General features: G+C 41.4%; 1 protein-coding gene across 2 annotated transcripts in view; it reads left to right on the top strand.

The window, feature by feature from the left end:
- The window catches only part of ARHGAP6 (Rho GTPase activating protein 6), a 267,749-nt gene that overhangs the window by 102,706 nt on the left and 145,141 nt on the right, over positions 1–19,902 (top strand). The window lies entirely within an intron of this gene.

Here is a 19,902-nt window from a genome sequence, read left to right as displayed (position 1 = left end):
GGAATTGTAGAGGCTTGTGTCACCAAAAATCTATAGGTATAATGGGTTTCACCCAGCTGACTCTGGTCTTTTTCCTGCAATTCTCTTGACTTTGTGTTCCCCTAAGCGTCTCTAAGCTGGTCTTGAGAGAACCTGTGGCAGTTTGGGGATAAATCTGACAATATTTAGGCCAGTGGTTCCCAACTTGGGGTAATCCACTCCCAGGAGACGTCTGGCAATGTCTGGAGACATTGTTGGTTGTCACAACTGAAGAGATGCTGCTGGCATCCAGTGGGTAGAGGTCGGTGTTACTTCTCCACAGCCTTCATACACAGAACAGTCCCCACAACAGATGACCCCAAATGTCAGTAGTGCTGAGGTTGAGAAACCCTGGCATAGAGGAAGAAAAGGTTTCCTTTTTCCTGTGTCTCTTGCTTACAGTCAAGGGAGCATTTTGCAGAAGCCTCCAGACACCTTTCCATCACGTGCCTCTGGCTGTAAGGAAGGCTGATGGCTTTCGGTCTGGGTTCCAGGATCAGTCACGGGCAGGGAGGGTGATACTACCAAGATCAGCTCACTCAGCCCCAAAATGCATGGGAATGCCCACTCTATACATTGTCCACATGAAGAATAAACACACATCATGGAATGGTACTATTGTGTTCTGAGCACGAAAGGGTAATTCAGGCATCATTAAGAAGCCTGTGAACTGCCAAAGAATAAACCACTCTCTGTAGCAGTCCAAGTCCCCACGGTGGGATTTGGGAGAGCTTTTCTGCACCTCTGTTTCCTTCTGCGTCATCTGCATTAATACCTTTCTAGAAAAAGATAAGACTGGAAGTGACTTACTGACAATCCGAAGATTTTCTCAAGGAAAATTATCTTCAGTGAGGAGAAATGGGTATTTTAGGGAGGGTTTCCAGAACCACTTTCTATGCTGAGTCATTTAGAAATTTTTATTATTAATCGAGGTGAGAGATGATGTTAGCTTGGCCCAGAGTGGAACAGTGGAAATGATGAGAAAAGGTCAGATTCGGGCATGTTTTGAATGCAGTAACAGTAGGATTCACTAATGGATTGGCTGTGGAGTACCATATGGAGTCAGAGGTGATAGGGAGTCAAGGTTCTGGCCTGAGTCACTGAAAGGATGAATTTGCCATCGACTTAGATGGGGGAAACCATAGAGGAGTGGGTTGAGAGGAAGTTGAAGAACTCAGGGAATTCAGGCATAAAGGTTCTGGCTGGAGATATAAATTAGGGGGTGATTAGTGTATAGATGTCATTTAAAGCTTTAAGATTTGTTGAAATCACCAATAGAGTAATTGCAGATGAAAAATAAAGGAGATCCAAAGACAGAACTATGGGAAATTCCAACAGTACGTTACATTCAGGGAGGCGAGGAGGAAATAGGAGGCAGCATAGGAGACAGAATCAGTGGCTAGCGGGCTAGAAGGACACCCGGAGAGTGTGGCATCTGAAAAGCCAGGAGAAGAAAGTGTTTTAAAGGGAGGGGACAATGGGCTGTGATAGGTAGGTGTGATGCTTCCGATGAGTAGATGACAGTAAGTCTGTTTGCCAGATACAATCCTAGGTAATGCACAATTATCAATGAGCATACTTGTCAATAGCACCCACTGGGACTCCTAAAAGAGCTCTGGTTTGGATACATCATGGGGTTTTCTGCTGACGGGTCAAGTAAAATGAAGACTGAGGATTGATCAGAGGATCGAGCAGTGTCAAGGTTACTGGTAACCTCAATAAGAGCAGTGTTGATGGGTGGAGGGGGCAACCTGACTGAAGTGGGTTCAAGAAAGACTGGGAAGAGAGGAAATGGAAGGTGGGGTATGTGAACACTTCTTTGAAGGCTTTATTTTCTGTAAAAAGAAGGAGAGAAATGAGGAGGTGGCTAAAAAGGGAAGTGTGATCAAGAACTTTTGTATGGTGGGAGTTATATCAGTACGTTTTAATGTTTACTTTTACTTTAATGGGAAAATTAATGATGTATAAGAGAATGGCTGGAGTGATGCCCTTGAGTAGGCAAAAGGGGATGGAACCTAGTGCACAGAAGATACAAGCAAGGTGTAATAACGGATGGGATATTTAATGTGAAATAGGAGGGTGAAGGGAACTCTGGAGAAAGCCAACGACAAAAGCAAAGACAGAATCCGAAAAGTATGAGAGTTAGCAGTTCTATTGAGCAGGGTGCGCAGGGCTTGCTGGGAAGAAGGGCCAGAGAATGGTTTGAAGGAATGGATTCGGGTCAGGTCATGGAAAGCCTGGGGTCTTGTGCCGAAAGGTCTCAACTGACTGATGAACAGTGGAAGGGTTTTGAGCAGGGAAGGGCCACGTGAAGAGAGGAATGTCACAGCAGAGCAGGCAGGAAAGCATCCCCAGCATCTGTTCAGCACTAATGCTGAACGCCCTGGAGGTGTCAAGGGAGACTGCGGAGAACCTGTGGGTGAGCTAGAGACAAAGCAAGACCTGGTGAGGTTCTCACCAAAGCTTCCCTTTGCTTTTTGGACAAGGGCACGGTTTATTACCACGTTTATTTAGTTGACATCGAAAACAGTGCTGGATGTCTTCTTGTTTTGTTTTTGTTTTTAACTTGAGTGCTTCTGTCATATTCTGGAATTTAGGTATCTTTCCCTAAAAGAGACAAAACAGCCGCCTTTATCTCTTGAGCAAGCCAAGAAACCTCTTCCTGCTTTCGATTTTTATTTTCTTAACACTATCCACTTATAGCCTAAAACATAGTCGAGTTATGGGCTAAGGCACTTGCCTTCCTATTCTTTCCATCTGGCCAAATGGTTCATCCTTCCTCTCCAAGGTGAGAAACGCCTGTCCCTTTCATCCCATGTGTACATGGAGGCTAACAAAAGATATTTAACAAAGATGATTAATTTTACCGAAAAGGTTGCCGATAAACTGCATTTCTGGACACTTAGTGAGCTTAACATCAATTAATAGTGTACGTTTTTCCTTTATGTGAAACAGTATCTTGAATTTCTCAGAATTAAACCACAAATTTAAAAAGCGGACACATTTCTGTTGTATATTTTTCTATAACAGTACACGTAAGTCTAAATAAAGGGAAAAAAATAGCTTTCAAGTTTTATTTGCGCAGGAATTTTCTGGAAAATTTCTTGAAATGCAGATTCCTGGGCAGGAGTCCTGTTGTGGTTGATTTGGGGCTGGACTCCAGCTGGTCCATTTTGTTTATTACACACCATTATCTGATTACGGGGCCGGGGAACCACAAGCTTTCCAGGAGCCCACACAAATGTCTACAAGCTGTAAAGGAAATTATTGGCTCCCAAGGTAATTATGTAAATTCTTAGCTATGTATCTTAAAACATAGGATGTCAATTTCATTGACAGTGTTTTTAACAATCTTATCACACATGAAAGCGATTTATAATGTACTTTTTTCTCTCCTAGCAAGTATTCCTGAAAATACACAATGATTACTTAAAAGTAACCGCGAAACTAGAATTCCATGAGGTACTCATTGCCAAATCGTGTCAAAATCAAAATTATAAAAATTATTTACAAAAGTAGGTGATAGGCCTCAAAAGTAAGCGCTTAAAAAAACAGAGTCCTGGGACTCTACTTTTGATTAAAAGCATCCCCAGGTGATTCCAGTCACGTTTGGAGAACCAAAGGTCTAAGTGGATGTTTCATACCGCCAAAGCATTCTTGTCTTCATCCAAATGGTTATCAAATTTTCTCCTCACCCGCTAAGTGCAAGGCAGTATGCTAGATGGTGAAAATACAGTTGTAAACAATATTATTGTTGTGAAGCCTCCAGACCAATGGGAGAGACAGTCGATAGACAAATGGACAAGCATATGAAAGCAATTACAAACTGAGATAAGTGCTGCGAAGAAAACCAATGGAATGTTGAGATCGAGAAGCCAGGGGACATTGATTTCAGACTGGGAAGGTCAGGGAAGGCTTTACTGAGGGAGCGGGATTACACCGGGAGGGGGAGGGGTAAACTGGGACGAAGTGAGACAGTGGCATGGACTTATATATACACTACCAGATGTAAAATAGACAGCTAGTTGGAAGCAGCCTCATAGCACAGGGAGATCAGCTCGGTGCTTTGTGACTGCCTGGAGGGGTGGGATAGGGAGGGTGGGGGGGGGGGGAGACGCAACAGGGAGGGGATATATGTGTACGTATAGCTGATTCACTTTGTTATAAAGCAGAAACTAACACAGCATTGTCAAGCAATTATGCTCCAATAAAGATGTTAAAAATAAATAAAATAAAATAAAAACATGGACAAAAACAGAATAAAGAAGGAGGAGCCAGCCCTGTGAAAATTCCTGGGAAGAACATTTCAGGCACTGGGAACAGCACGGGCAGAAACCTATGCAGCACCCAGCTTGTCTTGTTTATGAGTGTCAGGCAAGCAGGAGGAAAGAGAGAGGCATGATGGGGGAGGCCGAGGAGGTCAGCCCAGACCCTTTTGCACAGGGAAATCCTGTGCAGATGGACTTTAAGTGAAGTGAACTGACAGTCTTTGCTTGCTTGTATTTTTAAAGCTGGGGTATGGCATGGTATTTTGTGTAGCCGTTGAACGCTCAGCTCTGGACTCAGACTTCTTGAGTGTGAATTCTGGCTTTGCCCCGTAGAGGCAGAGTGATCTTGGACATATTCCAACGTCTCTTTGCTCAAGCCGTTACCCCTAAAATGGAAGTAATAATAGTACCTACTTCAAAAGGATGTTTAACATATTGAGTAAATACGTGATAAGCACCATATATGTTTTGATAATGTGTATTTAAGGAGGCCATTCTGGTTTCCTCTCTGGACAATTAGCTGTGCAAGGGCAAGAGTGGACATGGTTAGGTTGGTTAGAAGGCTGTTACATTTGATCAGGAGAAATGTGATGGAGGCTGGAGGTGGGATGGTGAAAGCAGAGTTGGAGAAGAGAGGTAGGATTCCTGATTTTTTTTGGAGGCAGACTTGACAGAACCTGGGAATGGATTAAATGTGGGACATGAAGTGAAGAAAAGAATTCAGAAAAAACATTTGGTTTCTGGCTCAACTAATTGGGTGCATAAAAATCATCATCTTCATCATCATCAATCATCATCAATATCATCAGCCTTTATTGAGCAGGTCTGCATGCCAGGCACTGAGATAAATGCTTTCTAAACACCTCTTAAGATGTAGGAGGCTTAGGTACAAAGACGTTTGCCAGAAAGGAGAGTCAAGAGTTCAGCACTGGATAAATGAAGTTTGAGATGACCCTGAGATACCAGATGGAAGGGTCAAGAAGCCAGTTGCACAGTCGACTCTATAAAACTCAGAGATGACTGGTTTGAAGATAATGTTCACGAGTCATGAACTTTGCGATGGAATTCACCACAGTGTTCTTTTATGTAATGATTTGGGCTGTTACAGTAATGTTTTATTTCTTTTGGCCTCTACTCCTTGCTTTGAGTTCAGGACCTGCTTCCTAACAACCTTTGTGTCAATTGAATTTTCAGTCAGTTCTCCGTAGCTGTAAGATAATGCGTTGCATTAACATTTCTGATTCTGAATAGAACTCCACTGAGCTCAACTTGTCTAATCTGAAGGCCATATTCTCCATGAAACATTTCCTAGTTAAAACTCAAGGAAACTTTCGTTCAAGTTATGCTCTGGAATCAACAGCATAATACCAATTCATAGGGGTATAGAAAATCATTTCTTTACAGTGTTTAAATTGACATTTGAACAGTTTTTCCAATCCCACACAGTTAGTGGCATAAGGTCTTGAGAAAGCATGAAACATTTTTTTATCAGCCTCATATTTCGGCAGGCTTGCCAAGCACAGTTCATTTTCCATAGAAATTCACAAACCTGGGCAGTGGCCAAATTTTCGGAGTCGCTGAGTATAAGCCAGTGAATAAAATTGTTAAACCCTTTGATTTCCCCCCACATTTTTCCCTTAAAAAGTAACATAGCATGTGCCTCTGAGTTTTATTATTTGACATCTATTACCCACAGCACTCAAGTGTGTTTGAGAAAAAGCCTGTATGAACATTCCAGCACAGAATGCACACAGGCGGGGTCTGTTGGGAACGTTCATTTGCAGCCTTGCTTATCCCTCAGACGGAAAAGCCTCCTCCTTCCACCGACGTCCTTCAGAGGGCAATGGTACCAACTTGTAAAAATGAATAATTTTTTTAAAAATTTATTTTACTGAAGTACAGTTGATTACAGTGTGTTAATTTCTACTGTACAGCAGAGTGATTCCGTTATACATATATATGCATTCTTTTTCATATTCTTTTCCATTATGGCTTATCACATGATACTGAATATAGTTCCCTGTGCTGTACAGTAGGACCTTGTTGTTTATCCATTCTCTACATAATAGCTTGCATCCGCTAATCCCAAACTCCCAATGCGTCCCTCCCCCTTGGCAACCACAAGTCTGTTCTCTATGTCTGTGAGTCTGTTTCTGTTTCAAAGCTAAGATCATTTGTGTCATATTTTAGATTCTACCTATAAGTGATATCGTATGGTATTTGTCTTTCTCTTTCTGACTTATATCCCTGAGTATGATCATCTCTAGGTCCATCCCTGTTGCTGCCAATGGCATTATTTCATCCTTTTTTATGGCTGAGTAGTATTCCGTTGTACATATTTACCACCTCTTCTTTATCCATTCATCTATCACTGGGCATTTAGGTTGCTTCCATGTCTTGGCTATTGTAAATAGCACTGCAGTGAACATTGGGGTGCATGTATCTTTTTGAATTCTGTTTTTTCTCCTGACATATGCCCAGGAGTGGGATTGCAGGATCATATGGTAACTCTGTATTTAGTTTTTTGAGGAACCTCCATACTGTTCTCCATAGTGGCTGCACCAATTTACACTCCTAGTAACAATGCAATGCAGGAGGGCTCCCGTTTCTCCACGCCCTCTCCAGCATTTATTGTTTGTGGACTCTTTAATGATGGCCATTGTGACCAGTGTGAGGTGACGCCTCATTGTAGTTTTGATTTGCATAAAAATGAGTAACTTTAAGGACTTTTAAAGGTTGAAAAACTTTCAGACACATCCAGAATAGGCAAAAATTACATGCTGGTCCAGAATGTGATAAATTCCAGACACTGTGCATGGTAACTGATTGGGGCCACTAGTAAACCTTTCTCTTAAGGCTAGTCCTAATAACAGAATGCACTGACTCAAGCAAAATCTCGAGCATGGGACAGGATGGAACTAGTTATCATTAAGAAAATAATTTTCGTAGGCATTGGTACATTGTGCCCAAGAATAGTTTGGAAAGATAAAGGATATGGAAACAAATAATACTAATGAGTATCAGTAATTAAAATGTGTCAGTAGCTCTAATGTAGTTCTCTTCGTGAATGATAAAATTATGTAAGAATGTTGGATTTCTTTAACCCAGTGACCACTGTGGTAGTCTCTTCATTGAATTGCTTCCTTCATTGGCATCACGTGCTAATTTCGTTTTTACTTATAGCTGTAAAAATGCACAATAGCGCCTAGAGGCAATACCCTTATTTTTAAAATGCTCAAAAAAATAGCCCCTTTCCCTTCAAAAAAAAAAAAAAAAAGGTGAAGGGTAACAATTTACTACTGAATTTCAGCTATGAGAAAGTTACTAAGCTGTGAGGGGCCACTGTGCTTAAGTCACATGTCGTCTTTGGAGAGGGCAGCTACATGGCATACAGGAGCAACTGTAAGTTCGAAAGGACTCTCACAAATGGGAACCATGGGCGTGCTGGGAATAGAGTCACCACCCGGGAATGAAGGCGTCAGGGCGGAGAGGGGCCAAACCATGAAGCCGGAGCAGAATTCTTGTCAACAGTGGCCTAGAAATGAAGCTGAGGAGAAGGGTCCTGGCTTGCCAGGGGCCGGTAGTCACGGTTCCGTGCTTGGGGAAGCCCTCTCTCATCATGCCAAGCCTGTGGCCAGCCGAGCCACATAGGTGAATCTACAGGAGGAGGGTGATCTCGGAAGAGCCCAGTGTAATCGGGGAAGGGTTGGGGCAAGGCAGTAAGAGCCAGCATTTCAGTTTCTAATGGGACAGCTTTATTGAGGTGTAATTCACATACCATACAGTTCACTCATTTAAGGGGTGTAATTTAGCGGTATAGTCAGAGTTGTGCAGCCATCGCCACAATCGATTTTAAAAGTTTCATCACCCCCGAAAGAAACCTTGTGCCCCTTAGTCATTACTGCCCCGATCCTCCCATCTGCCTCAGCCCCTGACAAGCACTAATCTTTTGCCACTCTGTGGATTTGCCCGTTCTGGACATTTCATGGAAACGGAATCATACAATATGTAGTCTTTTGTGTCTGGCTTTGTACACTCAGCATAATGTTTTCAAGGTTCATCCACGTTGTAGCACATATCAGTTCTTCCTTCCTTTTCATAGCTGAATAATTCCATTCTATGGATACGTCACATTTTGTTTCATTATTCATTGATTGATGGACATTTGGGTTGTTTCCACTTTTGGGCTATTATGAGTAATGCTGCTGTGAACAATTTTGCGTACAAGTTTTTATGTGGACGAATAGTTTCAGTTCTCTTGGGCATATAACTAGGAGTGGAATTTTGGGGTCATATGGTAACTATACGTTTAGCATTTTGAGAAACAAAAAACTGTTTTCCAAAGTAGTGTCTCATTGTGGTTCTGATTCGTATTCCCCTGATAGCTAACGACGCTGAGCATCTTTTCATGTGCTTCTTGGCCGTTTGTATATTTCCTTCAGAGCCATGTCTATTCAGAGCGTTTGCCCATTTAAAAGTTGGGTTATTTGGGTTTTTTACTATTGAGTTGTAAGATTTGTTTATATATTCTGGGCACAAGCCCCTTATCAGATATATGAGTTAGCATTTCATTTACATGCATTCCCTCCGGCATTCATACTGCATCTCTACCATTTACTTTAAACTGGTATACATCCATATGACCATTTACCTCAGTTTTGTAACTTTTAGAATTTTACCCCTAGTAAGTTCTCGGTGCCTCTCCACCTCATGTTGCAAAGGAGGCCTTTCAGAGCTGAGAGTTCCCCAGGGTGTCTGACTCAGAGGGTCACAGTGACCCCAGGCCTTCTCCCTCCCAGGGCCTCTAGCTGCACATTCCAGCCAGGGAGCCTTCCTGCCCTGGCCGGCTGCTCTAGCTCTCTGAGCAGTATCCCTGTCTCCAGGCTCCTTCTCTGTTCCCACACTGGCCAGGGGCTCTGTGTGGGGAGGATGGGAAGTCAGATCTGCCTGGAGCTGCTGCTACTGCTGAGATGTAAGGACCCTGGAGAGGTAAGAAGATACTGTGTGTACATTTCAGTCTGTGTGTGTTTGTGCCTCTTGCTTGAAACAAGGCAGGGCCCAAGCCAATAAGATACGGACGACTCATGGGGTAGTAATCCTGGAGCTGCATCAGGGGAAGGTAGACACAAGCAGGAAAGAATGAGAGAGCAATTGCTTTGGAGGGATTCACTCAGCTTGTTCCAGCACCAGAGTCGCTTTCAACTTCAAAGTTCAGATGGTTCAGATGACACTTAAGATGTCTCTGCCTGTTGCTTTAGGAGAAGGTTCAGAGCCTTCGAGGCAGGCTGACTGGAATGTTACATATCATTGCCAAGACACTCATATTTTTACTGAAAGCTTAAAGTGAATCTCAGTAAGGACCTGCCATTTCTTCTGTACCTTTCCTTTCGGCTGTTTTCTCGGTATTTAAAAATTGATGCAATTTGACTTTAGCAATGCACATTGCCTTATATTGTTACTGTCGCAGGGGTCTTAGTGGCCTTCTACTGCAATATTTTTCTGAGACAGATAAAGAAACTGAGCGTAGGAGTGGATCCCATTGTGGCAGGGTCACCTGGCTAGTCCGTGACAGAACTGAGACTAATCATCATTGCTTTTGAGCTTCTCTTTGGGTCTGGATCATTGGGTACCATGTAATGACAGAAATTTGGGACAAGGGCACGTCTTGCCCCTCCCCTCAGTATGATGGAGGATCAAGCTTCTATGTCATCTACAAGCAATATGGGTACCGGTGTGAAACCAGAGAATGTGGTCTGACTCTTCCATGCAGCAAAGACAGATGATTGATGGGGAAAATCAGAAAGCCTTGCTTTTGCTGCTTGCAATCTCTCGTACAAACCTTATTTTTTGTGATTCCAGCTTTTTACGATTTCATAGAAAGACCTCAAAATTCCTCTTTTCTTAGTATTAATTTAGAATATTACCAAAGTGTTCACAGAGCTTAGAGACTTGCTGGTTTTATATAGCTACAAGTAAAGGTTTCTTGGAATCCTTCCTGAAGGAACAGAGGGTATCATATGAAACATTAGCTTATTTGGTGAATGTTTTTAACACCCAGAAGGTGAACTCACAGGCTTTCCTGCAGGTCGGCAATCTCTTACCTTAAACTATGTGACCACACTGCTTCAATTCATTTGCAGATTTCTTCCTGTCTCTGTCGTGCGCACGTTGCCACTATCCATATAAAGCAGTTTAAATATATATTAATTATTTAATTTGTTAAAAACCAAGTTACTTCTGGAGAAAAGTTGTTGCTCTTAAATCCCCATCATTTACAATCTGTTTAATGATTCCATTTTGAAAGAGGGCAAAGACTTAATATAGCGATTCGGATTATTATAGTTATTAGCAACTATAAGAGAAATCTGCTTCAGGCTGCAGTGATTGCAGGTTCCTGGATACCTATCGCTGTTCGTCAGGAACGTTTTTTTCCTACCTGTGGGAAAATAAGCCGCAAAGGCAGTAAGTCCCCTTTCGTTTTCCAACTCTCTTCAGAAATCTTGCTGATAGGAATTGCACATTTAAGCAATGTTCAGTAAATACTTTTAAAAATCCATCACTGCCTTTTCTTAAAAAAAGATTTTGAAGTTACTCACTTGTGCCTATTTTCAGATTAAGAACAAATTATTTGTGGAAACCAGGTTGAGCCCAAGTTCCTCATCACAGGGTGAAAATTGGATTTTGTAAATCTTCCAAGCCCAGGTTTCTTACTACATGCGGCTGTGCAAATTCGCAAATGTTTCCTTCTCTAGTCAGGACCCGGTGGAAGGGAGCCAGTTTGGACTGCCACCTCGATAGCTAGCATTTGTGGACACTTCAATGCAGGACGCTTTTGAGATCTTTGAACCTTTTCATATATTTTAATCTGGACATCAGATGCCGGGTAGAGAAAGTATGTGAGCCAATCAGTTCTGATTCAATGTCATGCTAACAGTGTATCAGCAGCCTTCCTATTCTGACCATTCTCGGTGAACTTCACAGTGTCACTAGAACTGGTCTTTCCATATGTGTTGAATATGAGTTCACTGCTCTTCCTGGGAAGGAAGGTAATGTAGGGCCAAGGCCTGAATTTTCTAAGATGTCATTAGTTCCCACTGTAGCTTTCTCTGAACGAATCAATGAAAGACAGCACCTTGCTGTTCCTATAAGGACTGGACTTGTGTTTGTTTTCAATCCATCTTTTGGAACCAAGGAAGGAGTGAGGGCTGGTCATGCTCAGGTTCGCACCCACAGCTGGAATGGATGGGGTTCTCCTGGTTGCCACGGCAACGCTGCCCTGGTGTGGTGGTACTTGCCCACATTTGCAGAGCTTTCCTCCCCATCTGTGGTGGTTGACCAAAACTGCAGAGGAGTTATTGGGTTAGGAGTTCTTTCGCTTTCTTTACAATTAGCTCCTTATCACATCCTTGGGAGGTCAAATGGGCAGGAAAAATTAAGTGACAACAGGAGACGAGCTTTATGACTCAGATCAAGTTGAATTTATATTTGCTGTTAGCAATAGATACAGGTTGTTTTAATTAGGATCTTAGAGGCAGATGACAAATTAGTTTACCTTTTAAATGGCACTCATCAAACATGGGACAGGATGTGCGTGTTTTAAGTAATGCCTCATTGCTTTTTCAAGTTTAAAGTTTAGACAAGTCCTCATTCTGTAAACTGGGGACAGAAACAACTTTTCCTCTATAAGGTTGTGAAAATTAAATGAGCTAATACATGTCATGTGCTTAGAACAGTGCCTAGAATATAACGACAGCTCAGTAAATGTTCAATGTTATATTAGCTTTACTTTTGCATGACAGTGTGGTGGCTTTTTAATGCTAATGGTGGTTCCTTGAGCAAATACTAACCACACCGACCAGTCTCCAGGTATTTTTCTAAATCTTCCTCAAGGACTTTATCAGCTAGTGGGGAGACCAAAGTAGAAACAAGTAGTTGCTTGAAGTAGCAGCTTGCCCAACGTATTCTGGGAAACCTCGAGGCTTGAGCGCTCCAGCCCGTGCGGGCCAACGAGAAAAAGTCCCTAGATGAGGCATTGAGCTGAAGCTCACGCGTACAGGGGCAGGGGAAGGGGGTTAATCTCACTTGGAGGAGTGTCTCGATTTTGGTATTTGAACAGACAGGATGTTCTGTGTCTTGGGTGCATCCAATATTGTAGATTGCCCGAGGTCTGCCCTCAATCACAGTAGGTCTCCTCTACCTAAGGCACACTGCTTTCTATTCTCCATGGTTGTCAGAGGGTTTTTGGTAATAATTTTGTAACAAAAACTTGATTATATTCATCAAATATTTGGAGAGTGATGGTTCTGAAAGTCACGAGAATCAAGGCATCTTAAATCCCTGCCCACCCTATGGACACAACTACTTATTTCTCATTAGTCTGCCAAAGTCAAGTAAATCCCAAAACAGGACTCTTCCCAGGCAAACTCAATGCGTTCTAATCCAGTAGTTACTCTAATGACTCATGGTCTGGTTATTTTTCTCCTCTTTATTACTCAGGTAATGCACCCACTTTTATGTGACTTCAGAAGAAGCAGCTATTCTAATTTCTGCAGAAGGGCTTTGATTTAGAGACATCGGCCGATTTAACCTTGAAGTGACCGTCTCTTCATCTTGCAAGTTCCCTTTAGTAGCCTGGTCGCTCCCCAAGCTCTCTAGACTTTTCTGATGCAGTGGGTGCAAGAAGCCAAAAGCCCCTTGTGTGGGACCCTGTATCGAGTTTACTGACTTTAAGATGTGAGCTTTTGGTTCTGCCTTCTCGATGACGTTGTAGAAATGCACACAGAGTCGTACATTTGTTCAGAGTCTCATTCTTTCTTATGTTAAGTTCTGAACACACAGTATGATTCAACATTGGCATTGTCTCCAGAGTAGGGTTTCTCAGCTTGAGCAGTGTTGACATTCAAGGCTGGACCATTCTTTGTTGTGGGGTCTGTCTTGTGCATTGGAGGAGTATCAACAGCATCCCTGGTCTCTCCGTACTAGCTACCGATGGTACCACTTCAACCCCCATCCACACACACACACACACACACACACACACACCCATTATGACCCCAGGCATCTCCAGATGTCCCCTAGAAGGCACAGCCGCCTGGTTGAGAACCACTGCTCTAGTGAAAAACAGTTTGGTAGAGAAATCCCTAAAGTGGAATTAGCTGAACTGTGACCAACGCCAGAGTGACAAGGGAAGGTTCAGAGTTGGAAGTCAGTATACACGGGGGCCAGGCCTTACCAAGCAGGTGAAGGGAAGACATTCAGAGAGAGGAGGTCTAATGCTTTGGCCTCCAATGAGCCTTGTGCAGTCCATGCCACCCTCCTGGTGGATTTACTCTCCTACTACCCTTAGAGTGACCTTGGGGGTGGCGAAGGACAGCCTCGGGGGATGTCAGATAGGAGAACGCAGGGATCATGCAGTGCAGCAGTCAGTAAGGGAGGTGTTCAGGTAGCTATATGTCAGAGAAGGCACACTGAGACCTGACAGATGTGTTCGACTTTGGAGCCTTCGGCCTAGAAAACTTCCATGTTATTTCCAAATCCTGTATCATCCCTGCTTCCAACCGTGTAGTGTTCCCTTTGTGGGCCTACAGAGCCAGGAGAAGGCTCCCTTTCTGAATATAAGAGTGGTAGCCAACATTTATGGAACTTGGAGCTCACTGACAATGAAAGGACCCGGAGATGGATGTTAGTACGACTTACAGATGAAGACATTGAGGCACAGAGAGGCTAAGAGACTTGTCCAGGTTTCCACAGCAGGTAGGCAAAGGTCATGATTGTGAACCCGGACAGCTTGAACCCAGACACCCCACTGGGAAGCCATCCTTGCCCTTGTGTGGACACTTCACTGACCCCAGAGCCCCCGCATTCCACAGACAAATTCGAAGCGTGGAAAATTCTTTGGAGAGGAAAACAAGATTTGGCTGTTCTGAGGAGGTTATTTAACATTGTTGTGAATATTTTTGATTAATAAAAAGAGAAGAAATGCTGGACCCTGGGCTATTTTCTGTTGACCGTAGGGCATGGCATTTGTGAGGGGGCTTCACCGAACTGGATTTTTTTTCTGATAGATGATTCAGGTGTGATTTATCGAGGCAAATATTTTGGGACCTAAATGACCATTTCTTTCCTCCCACCTCAACCTCTTCTCTCCTCACCACTCCCAGCCCTATCTTATTCCTCAAGTATTGTTTATCTTCTCAGAAGAGTCAGGTGTTTCAGATGAAGCCAGGATGAATTCTTCCCAGCAGGGAAGTGGTTTTGCATAAGTAAATTTCAGCCAGTGACCCCTGCTGATAAGGCTCTAGACCAAATGGGGGCAAAAGGAATTAGAAGCCAAATCACAAAACAGTAAGTAAAAATTCTGATTAACAAGAATTTCACAACAAACGTAGACTGATGGCTATTTTATTAAAGCAATATGGAACCCACCTAGAGACCACTCTGTTCTGGTAATGTGGGAAAATCGTTTGAAATCATTTTTCTCTTGTGATTTCCATGTTAAGCCATTCACAGTCAGATCTCTTTTTAAAAAAGTTAGTACAGTTCCTTGCTATTTTGTATTCTTTTAAAGTCTTGGCCTTAAACTCGGTATTAGTATTTCTGGCAAGCGGTTACTACTAAGGGGCACACTTCAGATTTAGGGGAAAAGTCAGTGTTTTCATTTTGTGTTGAGTTGGGAGAGGAAGTGGTCAATTGGACATTGCTTGTAAATAAAGTGAGCAACTTGACCTTTTGCTCTTGATAGAAGTATCATGTACCTTGGTGATGATAACCAATACAATAGCCATACAGTCTCTCAGTCTCTACATGATTAGAGTGGAGAGAAGTTTTGTTTAAAATTTCAAGTTGTTCAAATGGTATATGTCTCCACATGTGTCCTTTTACTGCAGGTAAACTCAGTTGGCATGTATGCGTGTGTGTGTGTGTGTGTATGTGTACGCACCCATTTGTCCTATGTTGCGCTGTTGGTTTGAACCACAAAATAGAAAAGAATGTAAATATTTTCCAACGCTTACAGGCAGTCAGCCACCCTCAGGGATGGACAAAAGTTTGTTAGTTTTTTCTTTTATCTTTCCATCAGCTTACACTTTGGCCTGTTTCCAGTGAAGCCCTAGGTCAAGGGCAGCCCCCACCTCGTACCGCCAGTGCGGACGTGGCGGGTAGAGGTCTGAAAATAAATGACCATTTCTTTGGAACTAAATTAGTGTCTCTTACAAGAAAAATTAATTTAGTGGAACTCTGGATTTGTCTATTTTAAAAGAAAACTAGAGGGGAAACCATTTTGGAGTGCGTGATTCGACCTGACGAAGCGAAGGGCGCGTCTACAGCTCTTCGAAAATTCCCGTACAAGATCGTGATTCCTGGAATGCTTGGAAAATGGCTGGACATGTTCAGTTTTAACCAGCAAATCTGTTCTGTTTCATCTTTTGTTTAAAATCTTGGAATTCGTAAGAGTTGCTTTTCTACTTCAGGAAGCAGTGTATAGAGCAGCGCTGTCTAGTAAAACTCTCGGTGGTGACAGAAATGTTCTGTATCTGTTCTGTATGGTAGCCACTAGCCCCATGTGGCCTTTTAGCACTTAAAATGTATCTAGTGTGACTGAGGAACTGAATTTTAGATTTTATTTCATTTGAATTTTAAAAAATTTGAATAGCCGCGTGAGGATGCATACTGAACGGTGCAAGCGTAGAGCATAATTGCCAGTCGGTGTATGTCTCTGATTTTAAATATTCCGTTATATTATCGCCCTACATATCTAAATTTTGATTTGGAAAATGTGACAACTATTCCTGTCTCTAAGTGAAGATTACCTCCAGGTAATCCTTTGATTCCCATCCTCAATGCATGCTAATTGTACATTTTTTATATTATAGTAACACTTTACACTTTTTTTCTAATTTTGCTGCTTTGCTTGTTAAAAGCCTCTTGCCTTCCAAACAGCTCATCATCCGAGAGCCACATATCTGGCAATGAGTAATAAGCATTACTCATTAATTTAAATAAGTAAGATTCCAACCTTGAGTTTTCTTTCAAATTGTTTTCAATTTAATAAAACCAAACTTCACCTAAAAAAAAAAAAGATAGGTGGTTATGAAAATGCAGCCTGGAAATTAGCTTGTTAGATTGCATTTTCCTTTGCCTTTTCTAATAAGTGAACTGTGTGCATTTTCTGGTTAATTGGAGTTGTTACTGATTGAGGTTGAGCTCTTCAGATGATTGAGACCGAATGTAATTAAGCATAGGAGAGAAAAATGTACATTATAGCTAGCTGAAGCCCAAAAGTAAAATTAGATAATTAACTAATTTTAAGTCAGCAATAGTTCAGGTATTATTTGAATCAAAAGAGAACCCATTTAATTTGGAAAGTCACCACAAGCCACCTCTCTTTAAGGGTTTAGGGCTTAGACATTGAGTTTTCTCTTTGACCTGCCTGCTCGTTGAATGCAGTTAATCTTTGATAGAATTTCAGCAGGAGCTGCCTCGATGGTCATTTCTATTTTATTTTATTTTTGTTGTTTCTAATTCTTGTCCCTTAACTTTATAAGGCTCATATCTTCTTTGCTGTTTGATTGTATTGTTCGTTTTTGTTCCTGCTAAAGCCAGTTGCCCCTTTCCCTTCACCTTTCTTTGGTCCGAATATTCCTCCAAAAAATCAAGTACATATGAACTGATTTGTGCTTGGAATTTACCTGCAGGGGGCCCACCAAGATCCAAAACTCACATCAAAGGGAACTGAAGGAAGGGGGTGTGTCTGGATTAAAGCGGGAGAAAGGGAAAATAAACTTTAAAAAAATTAAATTTTTCCTGATTACAGAAGTAATTTATGTTTTTTGTAGAAAAATTGGACCTTCATACAAACAGATGTATCTTCCTCCTAGTTTTTTTTCTATGCACATCTATGTATGTGTGTTTAAATTATTTACATGTTATGGTGATGTGTAATATTCACATATAGTATAGTCTTGGTCTTAAATTTTACTTTATCACATTTTCTCCACTAATAAATTTTCTTCTAGAGCATCCTTTTTATCACACAATTCCTTCAGATACATATAGGAAAATTTATGTGAGGTCCAGTTTCTCCCTGTTATACATAATGCTGTAATCAACATCTTTGAACATATCTTTCCGTGCATTTTGATGACTCTCTAGGGGTAGTTCCTATACGTGTATTTGCACCCTGGAAAAAATTATGCATATTGAAGTCTCACTAGCAAGCAGTGAATGATAGCAGAGCAGATTTCAAATGTACTAGTGACATGGGAGTGGTTATGGTGAGATGGGAGTTTTCTTGAGGTGGTCTACTCAACTTCATCTGTATCTTTTCGCTTCATCTCAAAGACATAGCACAGCTTGTTAAATAATATACTTTTGCTTTTTTACGGATTTCAGAAGTCTTTATGTATAAGTTTGGGTTTATTAGTGCATTTATGATCAGTATTGCTATTTACTTCAACCGATACTTTGAGTCTTGGTCATTAGTATCTAGTGATTTTTCTTCCATATATGATTCAGAAACGTACAACATTGGGTGGCTGACTAAGCCTGAGTTTTAATTAATTAGAAATGCTCGTCTTATTCAGTTTTTATCAGCTTTGTTACACTATGTAGTGATAGCCACATACACCTACATGTATTTTGTCCATTGCAGCCATCTGCCACAGTTAGGCAATCAGGAAATAAAATAGTCTCAGAGTGACTGTTGGAACTTCCAGAATAACAATCCAAAGGTCAACACACTTTATTTTGTTAGGAAGAATATATATACATAGTAAGCTACATATCGGAAGGTGTAAATATACATTAACACAAAGAAGAAGGGATAGCCAGGAGCAGAAAGGAATGGTTAGAACGACAAAGCAATACAGGGCAATTTAAAACAGGCATAACAGCATTATTACCTCTGAATTTCCAAGACAACACAGTTCACTGATGGGTGTCCATAAGTCTCATTCTGGGCCATCAAACAGATGCTCTGTTGTGATTAATATGCCGGTCCATCATAGAAGACTGTGATGAAGATGATTATGTTAAAACACATGTTTGGGCATTTAATACACAAGTTTCAGTTTCTTATAAAATTAACTTATGCAGTACATCTCATACCACAGTGAGTAGTCTTCAGAGTCCAAAACCTGACATTTTCCCTGTAATTCAAAAAATGATTTGAATATATATATATATATATATGCATATATATAATTTGAATGATTATAAAAGGAGAATTATTTTGTCCATGGCTTTCCTAAATAGAGAATCCTCTTAGATCAGAAAAATGGAAAGCAGCCCCAGTCTGACTCCGAAGTCTGTGTTTTTTCCAATATCACACACAGTCTTCGAGTAACATCATTCCTTACACCCTTAAAATGTTTCTCAGTAGGAGTAAACATAATGGCAATATTTTCGTGAGCTGTGGAAGGCAGAGTATGGTGGAGGCATATATTTTGGAGAATACACCAGGATATGTATTTCTATCTATCTTCCTATCGGATTGTTTTTTTCAGGAAAGTCATTGACAAAATAATTCTCCTTAGTCCTGGCCATAGAAGCTTTACATTGTTGGAAGAGAAAGTTTGCTGGCACATCATAAATGATAGGGGTCCTGATACTGATGTCATGACCCACTAATCAATTGTGACCCACAACTGAAAGACACTAGCATAGAAATAGAGTGTGTATCATTCATCTAGAGATAGATGGTTCCAAGGTTGGTTAATTCAGGGACACGATGCTGCCACCAACGACCTAGGGGCTTTCTGCCTTGCCACTTGCCCCTCCTGGTCACAAGATGGCAGACACAACTCTAGGCATCACATCCTCAAACAAATAGATCCAAAGACGGGACAGCACTTTTTCCTAGCATGTATGTATACATCTTAAGATAGAGGGTAATTCTTTTCCCCAGAAGCTCCTCCTCTCCTACTAGACTTCCCTTTTGGCCTCATTCATTGTTTAAGTTCCACCACAACCAATCCCTAAATCAGTCACTAGCAAGGGAAATAGATGCCGCATTTGGTATGGATATGGTAACTGGAGGAGCGAACATGCGTTCCTTGGGACAGGGGAGGGAGCTCCTCTCTCCTGAGTTTGTGGAAGGCCCGATGCTCGGATTAATTCCAGCACAGCCGACAAGGAAGGAGTGGTGAGGAAAGGTGTTGCACACCTAGCTAACGATGTCTGCCACATTTGCCAGGGCATTTTGACTATACTTCTGTCACAGTGTTAATAGTATTAGGCCTTCTCTTATCATTATCTGTGAGCTTATTTTATCTCTTTGGTAGATTCTAGATTCCTTAAGGATGGGGACTTACCATTTTTATCAGGACATGGAATAGTGCTTTGCCCTAAAAGGTGATGAATAAATATTTACTAAATTGATTAGAATTGGCCTATGCCAATTGATTAAAAGCTTTCCTGCCTTTTTATTGACTCTAAATTCTTTAAAATCAAGTTATTTGTTTGAATATCAACACCCTCCCAGTAAAGTTATGTTTATTCATTCCAGAAAATGATTAAGGGGCCTTAATCATAAAGGTATTAGAATAAAGTTACTGTGGGTACTGTGTAATATAAACCCTAAAAAGACTGTTTACAATTCTGTTTGGGTGTAGGAGGAAAA

This window comes from Orcinus orca, chromosome X, assembly GCF_937001465.1.
Source record: "Orcinus orca chromosome X, mOrcOrc1.1, whole genome shotgun sequence".
Lineage (NCBI taxonomy): Eukaryota > Metazoa > Chordata > Mammalia > Artiodactyla > Delphinidae > Orcinus > Orcinus orca.
The sequence above is the reverse complement of the archived record's forward strand: the minus strand, read 5'-3'. Positions and strand labels throughout refer to the sequence as shown.